Raw genomic sequence first — 24,016 nt, 5'->3', positions numbered from 1 at the left:
GAGGAACAAGGGGGAGAAGAAGGGTGGAAACGGTGGGGGAAAGGGAGAGAGGCAAACCATGAGAGACTCTTGAATGCTGACAAAAACTGAGGACTGATGGATGTGGGGGGGAGGGAGGGATGGGCATGGAGGAGGACACTTGTGGGGATGAGCACTGAGTGTTATGTGGAAACTAATTTGACAATAAACTATTTGTAAAAAAAAAAAAAAAAAAGGGGGGGGCTTTCTGCCTGTGGACTCTGCCAAGTAAGCATGGTTAAAGTCTCCCCTCCCACCGCCATCATGTCTAAGTCAGAGCCTCCCAAAGAGCCTGAACAGCTGTGGAAGCTTTTCATGGAAGGTTTGAGTTTTGAAATAACTGATGAGAGTCTGAGGTTGTAGAACCAGAGAGGGCTGTCCCGAGAGAAGATTCTCAAAGACCTAGTGCCCACTTAACTGTGAAAAAGATTTTTGTCAGTGGCATTAAAGAAGACACTGAAGAAATCATTTGAGAGATTATTTTCAACAGTATGGAAAAATTGAAGTGATTGCGTGACTGAGGCAGTGGCAAAAAGAGAGGCTTTGCTTTTGTAACATTTGACAACCATGACTCTGTAGACAAGATTGTCATTCAAAAATACCATGCTGTCAGTGGCCACAGCTGTGACATTAGGAAGGCTCTATCTAAGCAAGAGATGGCTAGTGCTTCCTCCAGCCAAAGAGGTGGAAATGGTTCTGGAAACTTCAGGGGTGGTCATGGAGGTGGTTTTGGTGGGAATGACAAACTTGGTCATGGAGGAAGCTTCAGTGGGCATGGTGGCTTTGGTGGCAATCGAGGTGGTGGTAGATATGGTGGCAGTGGATGGCTATAAAGGATTTGGTAATAATGGAAGCAACTTTGGAGGTGGTAGAAGCTATCATGATTTTGGCAGTTACAACGATCAGTCTTCAAATTGTGGACCCATGAACAGAGGAAATTTTGGAGGCAGAGCTCTGGCCACTATGGCTGTGGAGGCCAATACTTTGCCAAACCATGAAACCAAGGTAGCTATAGCAGTTTCAGCAGCAGCAGTAGCTATGGCAGTGGCAGAAGGTTTTAATTACTGCCAGGAAACAAAGCTTAGCAGGAGAGGAGAGCCAGAGAAGTGACAGGGAAGCTACAGGTTACAACAGGTTTGTGAGCTCAGCCAAGCACATGGTGGTAGGGCCTCACTGCTACAAAGAAGACATGTTTTAGACAATACTCACAAGTATGGGCAAAAAACTCGAGGACTGTATTTGTGACTAATTGTTTCACAGGTTATTTTAGTTTCTGTTCTGTGGAAAGTGTAAAGCATACCAACAAAGGGTTTTAATGTAGATTTTTTTATTGCACCTATGCTGTTGATTGCTAAATGTAATAGTCTGATCATGACACTGAATAAATGTGTGTTTAAAAAAAATGTAAAAAGGGGGCACCCCAGTAGCTCCGTCCATGAAGCATTGAACTCTTGATTTCAGCTCAGGTCATGATTTCACGGTCGTGAGATCCAGCCCTGCATTGAGTTCTGTGCTCAGGGAAGAGCCTGCTTAAGATTCTATCTCTCCCTCTCCCTCTGCCCTTCCCCTTCTTGTGCACTCTCACTCTCTCTCAAAAAAAAGGTAAGAAGACAAACCACAAACTGTAAGAAGATGTTTAATATTCATATAATAAACAGAGAATTACTATTTAGAATATAAAAAATTACTCCTAAAAAACGACCTTAAAATTTTTTTAATTAAAAAAATAATCTGAAAAAGAACAAAAATCAAATTAAAAATGGAAGGACAATTAAAGAAAAATTTTGCAGAAAAAGAAATCTGAATATGTAATATTAAAACTCATTCATAACTAGATCAATGCAAACTAGAACCAGGAAATACTATTTTTTTTTAAGTAGGGTCCATACCTAACGTGGGGTTTAAACTCACAGCCCCAAGATCAAAGGTCACATGTTCCACCAATTGAGCCAGCCAGGCCCCCCAGGCGATACTACTTTTACCTACCAGACTGACAAAAATGAAAAAGTATGGGAAAACTAGGTGTTGGCCTGAATGTAGAGCAACTGAAATCCTCAGAAACTTTTCTCAATATTCTAAGTGATATAACCATCTTGGAAGACAATTTGGCACTATCTAGTGACACCAAAGTCACCAACACTGTGAAGTCAGCAATTCTACTTCTAGAGGAACTCTTGATTTTCTATGTTAACTTATACATTTCACAAATGTTTATAGCAGTGTTGTCTGTAAACATAAAAATCTAGGAATGACTCAATTACCCATCAAAAGAAAAGATGAGAAAAGTATTGTATATGCATCCAATGCAATAACATACAGCAGTAAAAAATGAATAAACCATAACGAAATGCATTAACAAGGACAAATCTCTCAAATATAATAGTGAACAAAGAAAGTAAAAAATACATTTGCAGAAAAATACATATATTACTGTTTATTTACAGTTCAAAAACATGCAAAATAAATGCAAATATGATAAAACTACAAAGGAATATGTGGGAATGATAATATTGCATTCGGGATAGTGTTTATCTATCTGTGGAAGAGAGAGATAGATGTGTTTGGAAAGCAGCCCACCAAGGTAAGTACACAGTTTATTTAATTACCCTTTCTACCTTTATTTTTTTCTTTCTACCTTTATTTAAATGGTACATGCACATATACCATTAAGTGCCAAACAAATGTAATTATTTCAGAATATTGAAAAAATTGTATTAAACATACAATTAGTGGGGTGCCTGGATGGCTCGGTTGATTAAGCATCTGACTTCAGCTCAGGTCATGATCTCATGGTTCATGAATTTGAGCCCCATGTCAGGCTCTGTGCTGATAGCTCAGAACCTGGAGCCTGCTCGGATTCTGTATCTCCCTCTCTCTGCCTCTACCTCGCACCCCCCCCAGCCCCCCCCCCGCTCATACTCTTGTCTTTCTCTCTCCAAAATAAATAAACATTAAAAAAATTTTAATAAAATAATAAACATACAAATTAGCTCTGTATTGAGAAAAGTCATTCTGACAGAATGTGAATAGGTTTGAAAAATTTTTTTTTAATGTTTATTTCATTTTGAGAGAGAGAGCAGAGGAGGGGTAGAGAAAGAGGGAGATACAGAATATGAAGCAGGCTCCACGCTCCAAGCTATCAGCACAGAGCCTGATGCAGGGCTCGAACTCATGAACTATGAGATCATGACTTGAGCTGAACTCGGACGCTTAACTGACTAAGCCACCCATATACCCCTAGAATGTGATAGGTTTAAATTAGAGTCATGAACATAAAGATAAAGTGGTAGGAGTGTGGTAGGGTTCCCTCCCTAAGGAATATGATAAGAAAAGATCTCAAGGGGCGCCTGGGTGGCTTAGTCGGTTAAGCGTCCGACTTTCGCTTAGGTCACGATCTCACGGTTCGTGGGTTCGAGCCCCGCGTCGGGCTCTGTGCTGACTGCCAACTCAGAGCCTGGAGCCTGTTTCAGTCTGTGACTCCCTCTCTCTCTGACCCTCCCCTGTTCACGCTGTCTCTCTCTCTCTCTCTCTCCTAGAAATAAATAAAACATTAAAAAAAAAAAAAAGACCGTTTAAAAAAAAAAAAAGAAAGAAAAGATCTCAAGATAAGGGAAGGCCAGCTGGCTATGCGCCATGCCTACATGACATCCCTCAAGCTCCTATAACATGAGACTACCCAATCAGACTGTATGTCTATACATTATCCATATTTGGGAGACAAATAAGTAGAAAATGCATAAAAAGCCCCCAAGGTGTTTGAGACTCAGTTTTTTTGGGTATGAACCCAACTGAGCCTGTTCTAGCACAAATAAATTTGCTTCCTGGAAAGAAAAGCCTCGGTGTTATGATTCTTTGTGTGAGAATCCTGCTATAGGAGAAAATGAGATATTGTGAACAAAGAAACTACAAAATCAAGTTTGGATCTGGGTACAAAAAAGAAAAGAGTTTAAAAAGAAGCTCCTCTATTTCAAATTTGGGAAGCCAAGGGAATTTGGGTGTCACTGAGGAAGCTGAGAATAGTAACTGATTGGAAGTCAGGACTCAATATGCTGATAATATTGATAGGAGAGCCAATGGAAAGATCCAGTAGGTTTTTAAAGAGACTCATGTGAGGGGTGCTTGGCTGGCTCAGTCAGTAGAGCTTATGACTCGTGATCTTGGAGTTGTTATGGGTTCAAGCCCCGTGTTGGATATGGTCTTGCTTAAAAAAACAAAACAAAACAAAACAAAAAAACTCATGTGAGGGGTCACTGGTACAGGGGTCAAGGTTAAACTTAGATGTGAATTATACACCTGAAGCCAGAAGATGTCAGAGTGCTCTATCAGACAGGTCTGTTCTGTAGGAAGAATAACTGAGTAACAAAGAGCAATACAGCTTGACCTTCAGCTCCTACTACAGCAGCATCTCGCTATAACTATCCTTATGTATAGGAAGAAGGCAATTCTGGGGCACCTGGGTTAAGCCACCGACTCTTGATTTTGCCTCAGATCATGATCTCATGGTCCGTGAGTTTGAGTCCCTCATCTAGCTCTGGGCAGATCCTGTTTAGGATTCTCTCTCTCTCTCTCCCTCTCTCTCAATTGAAATAAGTAAATTCAAAAATAAAAAAGAAAGAAGGCAATTCATAAAAGAATTACCAATGGGAATATTAAAAGTTCATCCTTATTATTTTTTTTTTAAATTTTTTTTTAATGTTTTATTTATTTCTAGGAGAGAGAGAGAGACAGCATGAGCAGGGGAGGGTCAGAGAGAGAGGGAGTCACAGACTGAAACAGGCTCCAGGCTCTGAGCTGGCAGTCAGCACAGAGCCCGACGCGGGGCTCGAACCCACGAACCGCGAGATCATGACCCAAGCGAAAGTCGGACGCTTAACCGACTAAGCCACCCAGGCGCCCCAGTTCATCCTTATTATTAATCAAGGAAACAAATATTGGCAAAGACTTTAAAAAGAAAAAAGCATTGATAGAGTTGTTAGGAAATAAACAATTTCATCCTTACTGGTAAGAGTATAAACCTTCCTAGTATAAGCCATTTAAGAGGTCACAAATCTTTTGAATTTATGTGCCCTCTGATGTTGTAGTTCCACATTTTGGAAAATAGCTTGATGATTTAGCTACAAGCTATACAGCCTGTTTTGAAGACCAAAAAACTCAAAATAACCAAAAATGAAAGCTTGATTAAAGGGATAGTAATAGTAAATCCATACAGTGAAACAGTCTACAATTTTTCAATGTTGTCAAACATAAATATTTTTAACTTGACAAGTTATTCGTATATATTCTCAAGTGAGAAAAAAGAATATTAATTCATGTAAAGAAAATGATCTAAAGCATACACAGCAAGATATTAACCATTGCTATTTTAGAATAATGATATTGTTTTTATTTCCAAATTTTCAATAAGCATAGGGTGTTTTTATAATAAGATAAAACAACAGTGACATTTACTCTTAGTTTTAAAAAAATGTCTTTGTAATTTTCTCCAGTGGTTCAAAAATGTGTTTAGATATCATGAAAGCAAAGAACAAGGAAAATATCAGGATATAGAAGTTATATCTAGCAAAGCACACTCTTTATATATTCCTGCCACAAGTAAGCTGGCTATCATTGGTATATCTCATCATTCTACCCTAGAAGTAAACCTGAAGAATTTAAGTTAGAATTATTTCATTTGGGGAGTGCCTGGGTGGCTCAGTCAGTTAAGTATCCAACTTCGGCTCAGGTCATGATCTCACATGTCATGGGTTCGAGCCCTGCGTCAGGCTCTGTGCTGGCAGCTAGCTCAGAGCCTGGAGTCTGTTTTGGACTGTGTGTCTCCCTCTCTCTCTGACCCTACCCTGCTCACGCTGTCTCTATCTCTCTCTCAAAAATAAATAAAACATTTTTAAAATAAAAAAAAAGAGAATTATTTCATTTGGGAGGTGATATCCAGAAGCAGGAGTAGCAGAGATGCAGAATGAGAAAGAAAAGAGAAGAAAGCTATTAAAGGTGCATTATCATGTAGATTAGTTCTCTGGGCAAATGGGTTCAGTGTCCTAAGGAATTCTGGGAAACTGTGTAGAAGGTACGTCAGAGTTGCCCCCCACCCCTGCCATGTAAGTGAGTTTGCTGTGAATTTTAGTCATCACATTAGACATCCCTCAGTCACTGGTTGAGAGATGTTTGTGAGAGAGAGGGAAGACAGCTCACTTCTCAGCACTTCTGGCCTCCCTTGCCTTTGGGTAGTCAGGCAGACAAAACAAAAACAAAAACAAACCCTCAGCTAAGAGTCACAGATGTCTGCATAGGGAAGCCTAGGTTCCACCTGCCCAATTTCAAGAACACCTCTACTGACAAAGTATGTAAAAATCCTAACATCTAGATATTTCCTTCTTTCCAATATTGACTTTGAATGATTTTTCCCCCATTGACTACATACATAATAATATGAAGGTATAATATGAAGGGGTAAGTAGGGTGTGATGATGATAAAAAGAGGGAGAGGATTAAAAAGTCTGTAGTTTGTTTTAACTGGTCTGTGCTGAACACTGTTAGATGCTGTGGAAATAGAAAAGAAGTGTAATTTGGGGTGCCTGGGTAGCCCAATCAGTTGAGCATCTGCTCAGGTCACGATCTCACAGTTCGTGAATTCAAGCCCTGTATCGGGCTCACTGCTGTCAGCAAAGAGCCTGCTTCAGATCCTCTGTCTCCCCACCCCAACTCCACCGACAGCCTCTGCCCCTCCCCTCAAAAATAAATAAACGTTAAAAAAAAAGTGTAAGTCATAAATTCTGGTCCACCGAGCTTACAATAGAATGGAATATGTATATACATGTGACACTTCAAAGTGGTAATAAAGATGTATATAGTTAAGTGTTAGTACCAATAATATACATAAAATGCTGAGGAGAGGCATTTCCATATTTAAAAAGTAGGTCATACACTGAATCATAGGCCAGACCAGAGGATTACATTACAATTGACAATAAGAGCATTCTAGGTGATAAGCCCAGCACGAACAAAGGTGTAATAGCAGGTGTGCTGATTATCTATCTTCCCATTGTCTCTATCCTGCTTGGTGCCAGAAAAGCTGACCTTTTGGACAAAATTAACAGACTTCCTTGTCCTCTGGTTTCCAGCATCTGCCTTTGGGAGGGTCTGTGCCTTGAGGTCAAAGAGAAGGACAAGAGGTATCTATCCCAACTTCCTTCTTGCAGGGTTACCACAAATTGGCTGCTTTCCTTTATTGAGTCTTTCTTGCAGTCAGGAGGGCCTCTACACACAGCTTTCTCTCCTCTCTACTCTCTTGCTACTCTCTTGCTAGCAAGAGCAACTACTCTCTTGCTAGCTCAGGGATGCTGCACTGTTCTGAGGAGCTTTTCCTAGAATGTAGAGCCTTTTCATACCTTCATTAAATTTCAAATTGCTCCTCAAACACACCATGAGTTTTCTGTCAGCTGCTTGACTGAAAGGATGAGAAGAGGCTTTGTTGAGAGAAGAGTGAAATGTTTGACAGAACTTGATGAAAGGGTTCATGTTGCAAAGTAGAAGTAGGGAAGATGGACATTTTCTTTTGAAATATTTTTCTTTTTTTTACGTTTATTTATTTTGAGAGAGAGAGAGAGTGTAGGTGGGTGGGTGAACGCATGTATGCAGGAAAGGGGAGAGAGAGAGAGAAAGAGAGAGAGAGAATCCCAGGTAGGCTCCATACCATCAGCTTAGAGCCCAACACAGAGCTCCAACTCATGAAATGTGAGACCATGACCTGAGCCAAAATCAAGAGTTGGACGCTTATGTGACTGAGCCACTCAGGCACCCCTTTAAGGAAACATGATACTACAGATCTGAAGATAACATTCTGAGTGAAGTTTAAATATTCTTGAATGACATGTAAATGGCTGTTTGCCAAAGAGCATGCAGCAAAGGTCATCTCATATTCTGTATCCTGAGCTCTCTTTGGCCTCATTTGTTTTCTACTCAACAGTTGTGAACATAAAGGAAGGCTTTTTGTGGGTACCTCCAGTAGGTAGGCACATATCCAATTACCCGCTGGTCTTCTATGATACAAGCTTTCAGCCAGTGATAAAAGTAGTAACTGAAACCTTCCAACTAGGCTGAACAACAGACTATTCTACTAGTAATCCAGTTTGCCTCTGAGGAAATTGGCCAAAAGTTCTGGTTCTGCTTCCTTAAAAAACAAATGAACTTATAACAATTTCTCTTGTTCAATGTTGGCTTGTAAACTCCCAAAGACAATTACTTACAGAGAGGCTCTGAAATTTGAGCTTCTTTCTGGACCATCTTGTGTAAGGATGTTATATGGTGCAGAAGGGTTACAGAACAGCCAGCTACTATTAAAGGGAAAGAATTACATCATCTACAAAAGATTGCAAAGTGATAACCTCAAAGTATTGTCTTAAAGTTTCTATGAGAAATGGTCACCACCTAGTGAGGTAATTTACATCCGTTGTACATCCGCTGTCTGATTACTCAACCTTGTTTATTGTTTTTATTGGTGGTTTTCATCTGCTCATCTCTTCTTGGCCCCTGACTGTTGTACCATCTTTCTCTACTGACTCATTGAAAAAGCAGTCTTAAGTTGCTAATTAATAAGGAAAGAAAGCCTGCAAGCCTGGGCAGGTCTCTGTGGCAGTTCCAAAATTTGGAAGCAGCTACGTTTTGTTTCTCACATACTGATATTTTTTTTGCAACTAGAAATTAACACTCCTTGAGTCCTATGGTGAGACCGTTTTGGTGGTTCAGTGGTCATCAAGGACTCAGGCCCCTCTGTCATTCGCCATCCTATTTATAACTCAAAGAGCCTCTTGGTCCAAGATGGCTGCTAGAACTCAAGCTATCACTACACTTGATCTTAGCAAAAGGCTGAGGAGTGATTAGAACTCAAGCTATTACTTCCAGGAAAAGAGAGGATGGGAGGATTTTCCCAGGTGAATCAATTCCCTTTAAGCAGCCATCCCCCAAATTCCATTCAGTGCTTTTATCTAATACTTAGTTAGCAAAGGTTTAGACAGATTATTGGCAAGGGTAATGGCGGTTAGAACTGTCATAAATTAAAATAGCATAAGCTGGGCCACTGGGTGAAAGCCAGAAAACGTAGCCATCTAGTGTATTGTCGGGGAGAAGGCAGGAGGAAATGATAGTTATTAAGGGAAGTTAAAGCACCACAATAAAGTTTGGCTGTGAAAGAGGCGATAAGATAGGGGTGGAAGAATGACAAGAAAGTGCAAGCCAGTGACTCTGGGCTTGCACTTGGGCAGGGGGAGGTGGTCCTGCTAGTGGTATTCAGGCTTTTTAAGGAACTTTTCATAGACCGGCAGCTCTCTAGGAACTGTGGCTGGCTGCAGGTTTTGTTTCCACTGCAAATGAAGATACAAATTGTCCTTTTTGTTAATCTTTCCAAATCCCTCTGCAGGCCACATCTGAAATTCTTTTGGAGATTATAAAGCATTTTATTTCAGGATTAGAGATAAAGATGCCTTCTACTTTAGGTTAAAATGCAAATATCCATCAAGGTTAAAACTGTGATTTATTCAGACCAAAGTACAACAGACAATGAGCCAACAAAAATCAGATCTTTTCCAGTTTTAATTTATGACTTTGTGGGATTTAAGGAAGGAAGGAGTATCTAATGAAAGATCTTTACTTATTAGGGCCAGTGCTGTTTATTCTCAAATGGAGCTACAGAGGAATCAATAAAAGCTAAAGATATTCCTTATCAGATTTAGGAAATATGTGTTCTTTTCTTTAGGTTAAAGTTACAGGGAGGAAAGAGTTTTCCTTGACCCTCCTAGGATCCCTGGCTGGGTCTGAAAATTAAACTGACAAAGACAGATGAACAGGAATGAATGAATTTTTACATGTATACGGGAGTCTTCATAATGAAGACCGGAAGAAGTGACTGGAGCAGGAAGCTTTTATACCTTTTGAACAAAGAAGTAATACATTTGTGACAAATTGACAAGGAATTTGGGCTATGGGTATTAAAGAGTGAAGAAGTAACTAGGAAGATAAGGGTAAGTTTAACAAGGTTAAAAAAAATTTTTTTTTAAGTTTATTTACTTTGAGAAAGACAAGGACAGCATGAGGGGGGTAAGGGGCAGAGAGCAAAGGAGACAGAGAATCCCAAGCAGGCTCCATGCTAGTAGCATGGAGTCTGATTTGGGGCCTTGAATTCAGGGAACCAGGAGATCATGACCTGAGCCAAAGCCGAGAGTGGGATGCTAACTGACTGAGCTACCCAGGTGCCCCTAACAAGGTTTGTTTATGTAGCCTTCTCCACTCTAAATTACATTTCTGGTGATTAAAATGTTTTCTCTCCTCCTGGTACAGAGAAGGCACCTATTACGTGGCAGTTTTGTTTGTTTATTTGTTTGTTTATTTATTTATTTTTAAAATTTACAACCATGTTAGTTAGCATATAGTATAACAATGATTTCAGGAGTAGATTTAATGCCCTTTACCCATTTAGCCCATTCCCCCTCCCACAACCCCTCCCAGAACCCTCTGTTTGTTCTCCATATTTAAGAGTCTCTTATGTTTTGTCCCCTTCCCTGTTTCCCTACAATCTTTGCTTCTCTTCCCTTGTGTTCATCCATTCTGTGTCTTAAAGTCCTCATATGAGTGAAGTCATATGATATTTGTCTTTCTCTAATTTTGCTTAGCATAATACTGTCTAGTTCCATCCACGTAGTAACAAATGGCAAGATTTCATTCTTTTTGATTGCTGAGTAATACTCCGTTGTGTGTGTGTGTGTGTGTGTGTGTGTATGTGTGTGTATACACATATACACACACTACATCTTCTTTATCCATTCATCCATCAGTGGATATTTGGGCTCTTTCCATACTTCAGCTATTATCGATACTGCTGCTATGAACATTGGGGTACATGTGCCCCTTGGAAACAGCACACCTGTAGCCCTTGGATAAATACCTAGTAGTGCAATCGCTGGGTTGTAGGGTAGTTCTATTTCTAATTTTTTGAAGAATGCCATATTGTTTTCCAGAGTAGCTGCACCAGTTTGCATTCCCACTGGCAGTGAAAAAGAGATTCTCTTTCTCCACATCCTCCCCAACATCTGTTGTTGCCTGAGTTGTTAATATTAGCCATTCTGATGGATGTGAGGTGGTATCTCATTGTGGTTTTGATTTGTATTTCCCTGATGGTAAGTAATGTTGATCATTTTTTCATGTGTCAGTTGGCCATCTGGATGTCTTCTTTGGAGAAGTATCTATTCATGTCTTTTGTCCATTTCTTCATGGATTATTTGTTTTTTGCATGTTAAGTTTGACAAATTCTTTATACATTTTGGATACCAACCCTTTATCTGATATGCCATTTGCAAATATCGTCTCCCATTCTGTCAGTTTGCCTTTTAGTTTTGCTGTACATCGCAGTTTTATGAACTCTTTCAGGGAAGAAAGATGAGAGGGTGAGGTGCAGAGTGACCTTCCTCCTTCTGCAGTTTTTCTCAAATTCCTTCAGCTTTATTCAATATGCCAATGTGCTGTATTTTGGGTTAGTAGTCCTGAACCCCCTCAAAGGTATATCTTGTTTTGTGAGATATATATATTGTTAAAATAATTGAGAGCACTGCTGTGGATATATTATTTTTTAGGGAGCGACTCTCTTCCCACTACCCCTAGTTTATTGACATTTGTTTTGAGAATTTTATTTAATTTTCAGATTTTTTGTGTGATTCTCCTCTCCCAACAAAAAGCTCTAGATTGGTGTACTTTGTGTGTTCCCCATTCCCTTTGTCACTTTATACATACCTTTTGATTTCTCTGCTCATTTTCTGTTTCCTCCACTAGATCTCATGTCTCCAGGAGTACAGGGACTATTTAGTTTTGTTCACTGTGTATTTCCCATTTTCTGGCTCAGTGTCTGGCATATAGTAAATACTCAATAAATATTTCTGAATAAATAAATAAATAAGAGTATTGAAATTTTGGGTATAATTCTTTGATGTAATTAGTAACTACAGGTAGTATATTGCTTTGTATATTCAGCAGAGAAAACAGCTCTGCTATATAAGCATTTTTTATTTCATTTTTATTATTTTAAGTAAGCACTAAACAGGGGTCTTAAACTCATGACCCTGAGATCAAGAGTCACATGCTCTACCAACTGAACCAGTCAGGCTTCCCCTATGAACATTTCTTTTAGGAGATATAGTATACCTGATTAAAAAGAAAAGTTCTTATTATAGAAGAAATTCTATTAGAACATGGTTTATTTATTTATTAAAAATATTTTTTAATGTTTATTTTTGAGAGACAGAGTGCCAGCAGGGGAAGGGCAGAGAGAGACACACACAGAATCTGAAGCAGACTCTAGGCTCTGAGCTGTCAGCACAGAGCTCAGTGTGGGGCTGGAACCCAGGAACTGCGATTTCATGACCTGAGTGGAAGTGGGATGCTTCACCGACTCACCCACCCAACTCCCCCTGTTTTGTTAAATATATATTGTATTACATCATGCTTCCAGACAAGTTTTATAATTGTGTGTGTATACACTTTATTTTTATTTGTGAGAGAGAGAGGGGGTGGGAGAGACAGAGGGTGGGGGGGGAATGCGAGCAGGGAGAGAGCCAGAGAGAATCCTAAGCAGGTTACACACTGTCAACATAGAGCCTGAGGCATGGTATCAACTGTGGTTTGCTTAACTGCCTGAGCCGCCCGGGGGCTCTTAGTGTGTACGCTTTAAAACTGGTCTTACTCTATTTTCCTAAGGTCATTGACATTAAATTTGTAAAATATAATGCTCTAAAGAGAAATATTTTAAAATCTTAAAGATTATTGGATTATTTATTTAATTTTTGTTATGTAAAAAGGTGATTTTTTTTCTAGAAATGAAATTTCATATTCAAGTAGTCATTTTTGGGTTTTTACATGATATATTTTTTTAAAAAGCTCTTTTTCTAGCAAAGTCAATACAAACCTATGTGTAATATTGAGAAATGTACCTAGAGTTAAACTTATTCTGAAATAGATTTCTGGGGTTGTAAAATCTTGAGGTTGTTCTAACAAAAGGCATATTGGGAGAATATCCTTTAATATTTTTTTCTTTGCTCTCTCTTCATCTCCCACCTCTACATTCCATGGAGTTTATTGAAAAATTGCTTGCTTTCAACATCACTTTTACTTGCAATGGTTTTTGGCAGCGTGTGCTTAGGTCAGTTAACTGCTTCCTTAGGTTTATAAACTGTGGGTCTGTATTTATAAACACAAGCTGCCGTGTATTTCCCGTGCAGAACGTGTGGAGAAACTTCCTTAGGAATCAAAACGGAAGTCCTCATCATCTCCCCCCACCGTTTTTACAGAAGAGGTATAAACCCCAAGAATACCCAAGGCACACCAGGGGAGTTTGTGGATGTAAAAAGAAACTAAATTTTGCATGGCCGTGGAAGTGTAACAAATGGAAAACTCCAGAATTATTATTATTTTTTTTTTTTTTAAAACTCCAGAATTATTTAGGCGGCGTCCTACCTAGAGCTGTTTGGACGACGTCCCTTACGCCTTCGTCTACCTACCCCGCCCCCCCAGCAGCACCACAGAGACAGTCGCCTGAATACTCCCACCGCCCACGAGCGAGCGGGGGCGGGGAGGACGCGGTGGGGGGCGGGCACCCGGGGGAGGTAACCAGAAACCACACCTCCCAGAGTGCTGTGCGCATGCCTCAGCGCGCGCTCCTCTCGCCACCCCAGAGGCCGCAGTTCTCGGGGCCGAGCCGAGAGGACGCCGGGCGCCTGCCGGGGCTCTGCGGGGCCGCGCAGGAGGGCGCGCGTCCGTCGGGTGCTCGCGCGGGTCGAGTGCGGCGCCGCTAGGTGCTGCGGGCAGACGCTGGGTTGCGCGAGCCTGGTTGCGCGGCTGCATCCTTGGCGAGGCCGGGAGGAGCCGAGCGGAGGGACCAGCGGAGGATCGAGGTAGCCGCGCTTCTTCCCCCCCTCACTCCTCTCTTCCTTTGTGCGGTGCTGTCGGTTCAAGCTGAGCCCTCCCTTAACCCAACCCTAAATCGTTACGCGGCTCGGGCTTGCGCTTCTAGCTCCGGGCAACTCCAGCCCTGCGAGCAGTAACTACCAACTCCACAGCTGAGAGGGTTTGGGGCCCCATTAAGCAGCTGCACGTTTTCTGTAGCTCCGGTTGGCGGGAGGAACGGGGTCGTATTTCCTCGAGGACATCCCAAGCCTCTGGCTCTGTCAGCCCCGTCGGTGGCCCCTTGGCTCGCTCCCTGGGTCTTTCGAGGAAGAGACGGACACGCAGGTGCTTGGTGGGGTGCAAGGGGGGAGCAGTAGCGGTGAGGGCGGCCGGCCTGTGGGTGCGCGGCAGGTGGGCTGTCTACCCGCCCTGCGGCGTGGGGACGCGCAGCCCGCCCGGGGCTGGCCCGCCGGAGCGGCTCGCTGTCCGTTGGGACCTGCTGGTACTGGGTGGGGGGTTGCTGCTCGCGCCAGATGTCCCTTCCTCGGCAGTGGAGACCCTAATGGAAGAGTGCCTCCTGATGGGACACCAGTAACCGAAGCCCCTTTCCGAAGACGCAGCCGCTCCGTGGAGTTTGTTTCACTGCGCCAGAACCAGCTCTTTCTTCCTTCGACTCGCTTCTGGGCTTGTTTAACGTGCCGGTTTCCTCAGGGAGGGCGATTTGTCTACATAGTTGGGAGTTTTCTAGCCCGGGGTTTGCCCTTTACTGAATTTGCACAGTCGTAGCGTTTGCGCGCCTGGATGTGAAAAGCCTTTTACGTATTTTACCACTTGGCAGCGTTGAATCCGATGACTTTTCGTAGGAAATTGAACCTTTCTCCGTATTGCCTTTTATCCGTTATAATAGCATAACTGTTTTTGGCCCTTTACCCTATGCTAACGTTAGTTACCACCTTGGGAGGATACTTTGGGGAAAGCTTCTTGAAAAACCTGGGTTGACTAAAGTATTTTATTTGCTGGTTGCACTTTTATCCCCCCATTATTTTTCTTTTATGCAAGTTGATAATTGTTTGACGTTTGCTGTTGTTCATTCTCAGTCAATGTGGAAACGCTTTCTCCATCTCCCTTGAATCCTGACTCTGGCAGAGGGTGGACTTGGGAGAACAGAGGACCTCTGCTTGGCGGTGGCTTTTTTCATTGGCTGCTGCGTTCCCTTCTTCCTAAACAACTCTGTAGTTTGTCAGTCAAACCCATGACCCACTTCAAACTTTTAGTCCCTTTGTACATTGCCTTTGAAAATATCAAATAATATGAACACAAATATAAAAGGAATCTTAAGATCACCGTACTCACTTATGCGTTTAATTTCATATTAACATTTAAAACATTGTTTTAGCATTTGATAAGCGTGCTCTTACTGTGTTTTTTTTTTTTAATGATAATATATTCTGTAATAATTGCATGTTTTCTATTTTGGCAGGAAACCTAATTCACAGTCTGGGTAATTTTTAGAAAACAGTGTCTCCTCATTTGCTAAGAAAGCCAGGTAAATTTTGACACACCCACCCACTCCTTTTTCAAAAGAGTTTATATTTAGGGCAGTTTTACCTTCATAGCAAAACTGAGTAAGGTACAAATTTCCCATGTACCCTCTGCCTCCATATGCCTCCTGCCCTGCTCCACATATGCACAGCCTCCCTCACTATCAAAATTCCCATGTGGGAATCGTACTTTTGTTAGAATTGATGAATCTATATGGACAGATCATTATCACCCAAGTCTGTAGTTTAAGTAGGGCTCACTCTTAATGTTGTATATTCTATGGGTTTAGACAAATAACACTTTAAAAAAAAAAAATCAAGAACTTTTAAGAGTTGTAGAGAATGTAAACATGAGTATTGTTATTTCAAAAAAGATTACACGGGTGGGGCGCCTGGGTGGGTTAAACGTGGGACTCTCTCCATCTTGATCTTGGCTGAGGTCATGATCTTGCTAGTTGGTGGGATGGACCCCCACACGGAGCTCAGAGTTGATTTGGAAAAAGCCCGCTTGGGATTCTCTCCTCTCTCTGTTCCTTTCTCGCTTACACACCCACTCTCTCTTTAAATAAATAAACTTAAAAAAAAATAAAAAAGATTACAAGAAATATTTTGAACATCCTAAAAATTAATTTCAAATAGTATTTGTGTTTTAAAAAAATTGGGTGTTTAAACTTTTGATTTCTTATGTTTAAATTTTCAACAGTTAGTTTTGTTTTTGTATATTAAGAATTAAAGAGATGAAGAACAAGAAATTCTTCACAGAATAACAAAAGTAACCATTATTTCCTTATATGTAAAAGGGGTATAACGTATTAAGTGTTATAATGTGAAATCATTTTATGAACTGTCATATAATACACTATAATGTTTATTGATATCATTAGTTAGATGCTGTTTTTTTTAAATGCTGCCAATATAGGGGCGCCTGGGTGGCTTAGTCGGTTAAGCGTCCGACTTTCGCTTAGGTCATGATCTCGCGGTTCGTGGGTTCGAGCCCTGCATCGGGCTCTGTGCTGACTGCCAGCTCGGAGCCTGGAGCCTGTTTCAGTCTGTGACTCCCTCTCTCTCTGACCCTCCCCTGCTCACGCTTTCTCTCTCTCTCCTAGAAATAAATAAAAACATTAAAAAAAAAAATTTAAATGCTGCCAATATAGTTTATTTTCAGGTGAATGTTGCTTAATACTATCAAACTTTTTTTTAATGTTTGTACATGAGAGTTTATTGTCTGGTTGTGAATGATTTAGTTAGATGAGTCAGAGATTTAGTTTTAGGAGTCAGATAAAATTATGGAGGAGAATCAAAAGTGCCTTGGGAAAATTTCTTCATCTTGCTGGTTCTTAACCTAGATCTATGAGGGTGTCCATAAATAGTCTTCCCAGAGTGTATGAACTCTGTATATCTGTACTTTCTGGGGAAAAGACCCCTAGCTTTTAATAGATGTTCAAAAGGGGTTCATTAACCGCCCCCCTCTTCCCCCACAAAGGTTCTGAGAACTTTTAGGATCAGTTATCTAGGCAGGCTTGTTTACTAAACATTTTGTAGATTATTTTTAATACTACGTTTTTTTTTCTTTTTTTAAGGTAATTTTTTAAATTATAGTTTATTGTCAGATTGGTTTCCATATAACACCCAGTGCTAAGAAAGGTAATTTTTGAAGCACATGAGTGCCTGTTTTTCTTCCGGAACTAGTAGTTGATATTTATGATATAGTATGTTCATATAAATAATAGTGCTGCTTTTTTTATGTGGCGATGACACCACTGATTGATCCATTGTTATTAGGCAGATACTGCCCATTCCTCTCCTCCCTTAATGTTTATTACTTATTTTTGAGAGAGAGAGAGAAAGAGAGCAAGCGAGCACAAGCAGGGAGAGTCAGAGAGAGGGAGACACAGAATCCAAAGCAGGCTCCAGGTTTTGAGCTGTCAGCACAGTGCTCGAATCTACGGAACAAGAAGATCATGACTTAAACTGATGTCATTGGAGGCTTAATGGACTGAGTCCGTCCAGGTGCCCCTCTCCTCCAGTATTGATGGGCAGTAGGATAGTTCCCAAGGAATGATACCCTAATACGATTCAGTATGTTAGAATATTATTTTGAAATGCTAAAAGATAATTTGGTTTCCTTATTTAAAATTTGAACATTTTTTCTTTTCTCAACAGACCACCAAATGCTAAAGAAAATTAAGAATTTTGCCTTCCAGATTAGATATTTGTTGTTATATAATGTTTCTTCTTGTATAGCATAGAGTGTAAGGTTTTATTAAATCCTAATTGATGGTTATTTTGACTTTGCTGGTTTAGAAAGAATTCATTTGTGATTTTTCAAGAAATTGACAGATTATTTAGATTATATAGATTAGATTATAATTTATAATTTTAGTTTATAACATGTAAAATTAATCTTACTTGCATTTGGGGAATTTTAGAGTTAGGTTAGAGTTCTAAGTTTGGGTTCATTCTTGTAATAGAGTTTGGAAGTAAGCTATATCAAACTGCCCTATTTTTCTTTTTAAGTGTTAGGTTGCTGCGCTCCGAGGCTCTACAGTGTGAAGCAACTTCTGTTTCTGGATCAGTTACAAGGAACATTCACAAGGCCTGAAGAGTAGGAGGTGAGTTAAGTGTTGGAGCATAAACTTAAGAAGAAACGTATGCTGCAGAGTAATACCTTTTGCTTTTCTCCTTGAGATCTTTTTTACTTTTTCCTTTTGCTATTGGTCAGTATTTTCATTTGAATTGGAAAATGTTTCAAAGTTCAAGTTGTAAACCAGTTCTTGGGAATTTATAGAATAAAGTAACTGACCTGTGTTTGAATCTCTAGGTTTGCTTCTTAATAAAATTAGTTTGAGAGGTTTATATAAATTTCAAAGATCAATTCAAGGTGAATGCTAGCATTTGCATAGTACTTTGCATGCACAAGATAAGCCACTATGCTGCATCTTTAGCTATTTTAATGCAAGGATTGCTTATTACTTTAATAATGAAAACTTGAGTTAAATTAATAGGATATAAAACAAAGAGAGATCATTTCAGCAAAAATTTTACCTATGGGAAAACTATCATTTTAAGATCATTGATTTTATGTGTATTCTCTTACTGTCGAACTTTAAAAATTTCAAAAACATTTCCTGTATGGGAAAATAATTATTAATACTCTGTTTTACTTCTTATAAAGTAATTTGTATATACCATACAAAGATACAGTTAACGTCATCTTTGACCTTGTGGTAAGACTTCTGGCTTTGTAGTCAGGCAAGCCTATGTTGAATCTTGGGCATTGACACATAATAGCTTTGTGACCTTGGGTAGCTTTCTTAGCTTCTCTGAACTTCATTATCCACAACTCTCAATATAGGAATAATACTCTTTGGGTTGTCCCAAGGACTGAAATGAACAAATGTTAAATATCTAGCTCAAATAATAGCAGTTACTTGTATAGTTTATGTCCCAGACATTTTATTAAGTCATTTAATTATTATAACAATTCTATAAAGTTAGTACTATTATTTTCTACGTTTTTACAGATGAAAAAACTGAGGCTAATGAAAGATTATATAACTTAACCGAGGTCATACAGCTAATAAGTAGATAGCACTCAAAGCTGACTGTTGTCCTTGAAAGAACAACAGTAGGGAAGACTTAGGGTAATATAGCCAGTTCTGATTATCTTTTGCTGTAATGAAAAATGCATCTGCATGTAGATTATTATAAAGCATATTTTATTTGTTTGCTGGAAAAAATGTTGGAGTATTGTGTTCCTAAGGACTCAGGATCACATAATTTATGAAAGTAATAATGTTCATTTATTGAATGCCGATTGTAAACTAAATATAGGGTTAAACATTTTATATTATTATTACTTCATTTAAACTTCACAACAAACTTCAAGAAAGCTGAGGCTCAGAGTGATTCTAAGTGACATGCCCAAGGCTGACAGCTAATAGAGAATTTCAAAACTGATCCTAAGGTCTGCTGTTAATCACTAGTTTATGTGCCTTGTGTTAGACATTGCTGACAGATTTTTCTAAAAATCTAAGCCACAGCTTAAGGAATTTTAAATACAAGAAAAGTACTCTCATAGTTTAGAAAGAAACAGTGATTACCTAAAACTAGGGTCTGAGAGGTCATACTCAACTTGTTTTCACTTTTGTAAATAAAGTTTTATTGGAACACAGCCACACTCAGTTCCCTATGTATTGTTTCTTGCTGCTTTCATACTATAATGGCATGGTTGAGTGGTCATGAAAGAGACTGTATGACTCACCGAGCCTAAAATATTTACTATTTGGTCCTTTATGAAAACAGATTGATGATCTGTGACCTGCCCAATCATCTTCTTTTTATAAATGAAGAAACTGAGACTTGGAGAGATTAGGTAACTTCCCCAAAATGTATCTAGTTAAAATCCAGTTATCTTGATACCTAACTCAGTGTTATTCCTGCTACATCATGTTATCTCTTTTTATTTTTATCTTTTTAAAAGTTTTAATTTATTTATTCATTTAAGCAATCTCTCTACCCAACACGGGGCTCAAACTCACAATCCTGAAATCAGGAGTCCCATGCTCTTCTGACTGAGCCCTCCAGGTGCCACATGCTACCTCTTTTTAAGTTCTAAAATCAATAGCTGTACCTTATGGTCATTATATAAGGGACTTTAAAGCATTGTAAAATGTTTATGACTATAAGAATATATATTTTTTAAGTTTCTTAATTTCTGAGAGAGAGAGTGTGCAGGGGAGAGACAGAGAGGGAGAAGGAGAATCTCAGGCAGACTTTGCACTGTCAGCATGGAGCCTGATAGAGGGCTTGAACCCACAAACTGTGAAATCATGACCTGAGCTGAAATCAAGAGTTGGATGTTTAACCCATTGAGCCACCCAGGTGCCCTGACCTATAAGAATATTTAACCTAGTTAAAACAGGCATGCTAGCTGTAATAGTAAATATTTAGTCATTTCTTTTTTATTCTTAAAATTTGAGGAACTTTTGGGAATATACTTTGTATGTCCCAGTCTATAAATTTCTGTGGCCCACTTTCAATTTATGTTTCCTAATTTTCCTCCACAGATTTCTCTATAGTAAATAGAAATTTTTGTAATCATTCATTAATTGAATGAATTCAATTAATTCAAGTCTCAGTACATTTAAGAAGCAAGCATCTTTTCTCATCACAGTGGTATGAAACTAGAAATCAGTACAGGGGGGAAAAAAACTGGAAAAAAACACAAACACGGAAGCAGAACCACAAGCTACTGAATAACTAGTGGTCATTGAAGAAATCAAAGAGGAAATAAATACATGGAGACAAATGAGAATAGAATCACAATGGTTCAAATACTCTAGTGGGTGGCAAAGTCCTACCTCAAGAAACAAGAAAAATCTCAAACAATTTAACTGTATACCTAAAGGAACTAGAAAAAGAGCAAAGCCCAAAATTAGTAGAAGGAAAAAAGTAACAAAGATCAGAGAAGAAATAAAATGCTCTTAATAAAGGCAAAATGATCAATGAAACTGAGGACTGGTTCTTTGAAAACCTTTAGCTAGGCTTATCAGGAAGAAAAAGAAGAGGACTTAAATATATAAAAGCGGAAATGAAAGAGAAGTTACTACAACACCATAGAAATATAAAGGATTGTAATAGACAACTATGAAAAATAATATGCCAACAAATTGGACAACTTAGATGAAAGCATAAATTTCTAGAAACATAATTTTCCAAAACTGAATTAAGAAATAGAAAATCTGAATAGATTGATTACTAGTAACGAAACTGAATTGGTAATCAAACCCCCAACAAACAAAAGTCTAGGAACCTATGGTTTCCAAGGTGAATTCTACCATGCATTTGGAGAAGAATTAGTACCTATTCTTATAAAATTATTCAAAAAAATAGAAGAGGAAGGAGTGCTTCCAAATTTATTTTATCAAGCCAGGATTATTCTGATACCAAAACCAAAGACACCAAAAAAAGGAAAATGTACATATAGGCCATTATCTCTGGCGAGCATAGATGGAAAAGTCCTCAACAAAATATTAGTAAACAGAATTCAACAATACATGAAAAGGACATGCACCACTATTAAGTGGGATTATTCCAGGGATGCAAGAATAGTTCAGTAGTCACAACTCAATGTGATACATCACATTAACAGGAGGAAAGAAAAAAAACCATGATTCTCTTCATAGATGCAGAAAAAGCATTTAACAAAGTACAGTATTCACTCAAGTTAAAAACACAACAAGGTGGGTTTAGAGGGAACATACCTCAACACAATACAGGTCATATATGAAAAACAAACAGAGGACTTGAATAGATATTTATCCAAAGAAAGTATAGAGATAGCCAACAGGCACATGAAAAGATGCTCAACATTACTAACCATCAGGGAAATGCAAATCAAAACCACAATGCGGTATCACCTCACACCTGTCAGAATGGTCATTAGCAAAAAGACTAGAAATAACAAGTCCTGGCAAGGATATGAAGAAAAGAGAACTCTTATGTATTGTTGGTAATGTAAATTGGTGTAGCCACTATGGAAAACAGTATAGAAGTTTCTCAGAAAAATTAAAAATGGAAATACCTATGCACCCTATTGTTATTATTAGCATTATTTATAATAGGGAAGCAACCCAAGTGTCCATCAGTAAAGATGTGGTATATAAATACAGTGGAATATTAGCTATGAAAAAGAACAAAATCTTGGCCATCTGCAACAACATGGATAGGCATAGAGGGTATTATGTTAAGTACAGTCAATCAGAAAAATACAAATACTATATGATTTCACTTTTATGTGGAATCTAAAAAACAAATGAACAAACAAAAAAGCTAAACAGACTCTTAAGTAAAGAGAACAAGTTAGAGGTTGCCAGAGGTGAGGTAGGTGGGAGATTGGTGAAACAGATGAAGGGGATCAAGAGGTATAAACTTCCAGTTATCAAGTAAATCAGGAATGAAAAGTACAGCATAGAAAATATAATAATATTGTGATAATTTTGTAGGTGACGTATCTACACTTATTGTGGTGAACATTGCATAATCCGTGGAACTGTTGAATCACTGTGTTTTATACTTGAAAGTAATATAATGTATATGTCAACTGTACTTCAGTTTTAAAAACAAAAGAAGAATGAGTCTAATAGCACTATGCTCCTTATATAGCAATAGTTACTATAGAGAAGTTCTTCAAAGTGCCATTTGGAGTTCCTCTTTCTACTTAGTACTGTTCTGATTAATATGTAGTGTAAAAGTCACTTTTTGCCTACAAAGACTTTAGTTATAAGAATAATACAGTATGAATATAGTGTTCTGCATAACATTATTATATATTGATAGTACATGTAGATTGTAAGTGCAAATAAGTTAGAAAAAAGAAAATAGAGTGACTTAATGTAATGCCTTTATGCTTTTACTGTGTTTGTTGTAATTTATTGAGTTGTGTTTACATGTAAAAACACATTAGTTATATATTCTCTGCATCCAACCAGTAAAACCATCTGCTTCTGTTTGAAATACTTTTTTTTCAGAACTTCCTATTTTCTGGATTGATAATGACTTTACTAGCATTTAGAGGAACAGAAAATTGTCTCATTTCTTACCTGCTTCAGTAGGATTAACACAGTATGGTGTGATAGAAACAGACCTCCATGGGTCATCTCCTTTTTTCTGTTTTTAATCTCTTAATATATTTGGGGAAGGAGTAGTATCTTATTTTTTTCTCCTGAAGTGTCAGAATCTAAGTACATTTTTTTTTTTTTTAACATTTTGGGTTATAGAGTTTAGATTGAGATTTACTTTTCACTTAATACTAACATATAGTCTTTATAAGTCTTAAAGTCTGCTAACTTCCTTGGAGAAGTGAAGTGTTGTAGGGTAAATATTCCTTTCCTGATTTTGTCTTCCTATTTTATTATATATATATATATTTAAATTAAGGGCACTGTGTTCTTTGAATAGACCATTTTAAAAGAATTTGGTATAGAAAGATTTTGAGCTTTTGTGTCTTACCCAAATCTGATGTCAAATGTAAGAATGATTTTATAAAAATGAATATTTATAATGCCCTTTTCATAAAGCAGCCCTCTGACAAAGGAAGTTTTGTGGCAATAATAAATTAAGCCTTTAAACAGAAGCTAGAGTGGTTTGATATAAGGGAAAATGTGTATGATAGTTTTGAATCCTGTTACATAAACTAGTGAAGTTGAGAAGTAAGATATCAGTAATACTTGCCATCAGAATATTCCGACTCTTGGGCACAAATTATGGTATGATGAAAGTTCTGGATGATGGAAGACTCACTGGCCTAACCAGCAATGAAGAGTTGAGCCTGTTCTTTATACTGGGGGGAAAACATACAGCCAACAAAAATCATGTTAACTCAATCACTTATGACCCAGGCTTATGTGGGCAAGATACATAGATATTAAGATACTCTAAGAGTTAACATTGTATTGAGCAGACAAGTCTAAAACACAAAAGGAATAAAGTCAGAGAAGTACAGTGTACTATGTAGATTCACAGAAGGGTGATCA

General features: G+C 38.6%; 1 protein-coding gene and 1 pseudogene across 3 annotated transcripts in view; both read left to right on the top strand.

The window, feature by feature from the left end:
- Window positions 1–282: 282 nt before the first annotated feature.
- LOC120244174 lies at window positions 283–1,079 on the top strand (annotated as a pseudogene).
- Window positions 1,080–13,736: 12,657 nt separating this feature from the next.
- Window positions 13,737–24,016, top strand: part of KLHL8 (kelch like family member 8) — a 43,115-nt gene continuing 32,835 nt past the window's right edge. For 2 of the 3 annotated variants that reach the window (XM_039250577.1, XM_039250575.1), the window contains exons 1-2: window positions 13,737–13,946; window positions 17,997–18,091. The gene's annotated coding sequence lies outside the window, so the exon portion shown is untranslated. Of the gene's footprint in view, window positions 13,947–17,996; window positions 18,092–20,805; window positions 20,824–24,016 lie in introns of those variants that run through there. The other variant, XM_039250576.1, reaches the window with a different exon arrangement.

This window comes from Hyaena hyaena, unplaced genomic scaffold (genome assembly GCF_003009895.1).
Source record: "Hyaena hyaena isolate Hyena2069 unplaced genomic scaffold, ASM300989v1 scaffold_373, whole genome shotgun sequence".
Classification (NCBI taxonomy): domain Eukaryota; kingdom Metazoa; phylum Chordata; class Mammalia; order Carnivora; family Hyaenidae; genus Hyaena; species Hyaena hyaena.
Note: the sequence above shows the minus strand (reverse complement) of the source record. Positions and strands in the feature narration are given on the sequence as shown.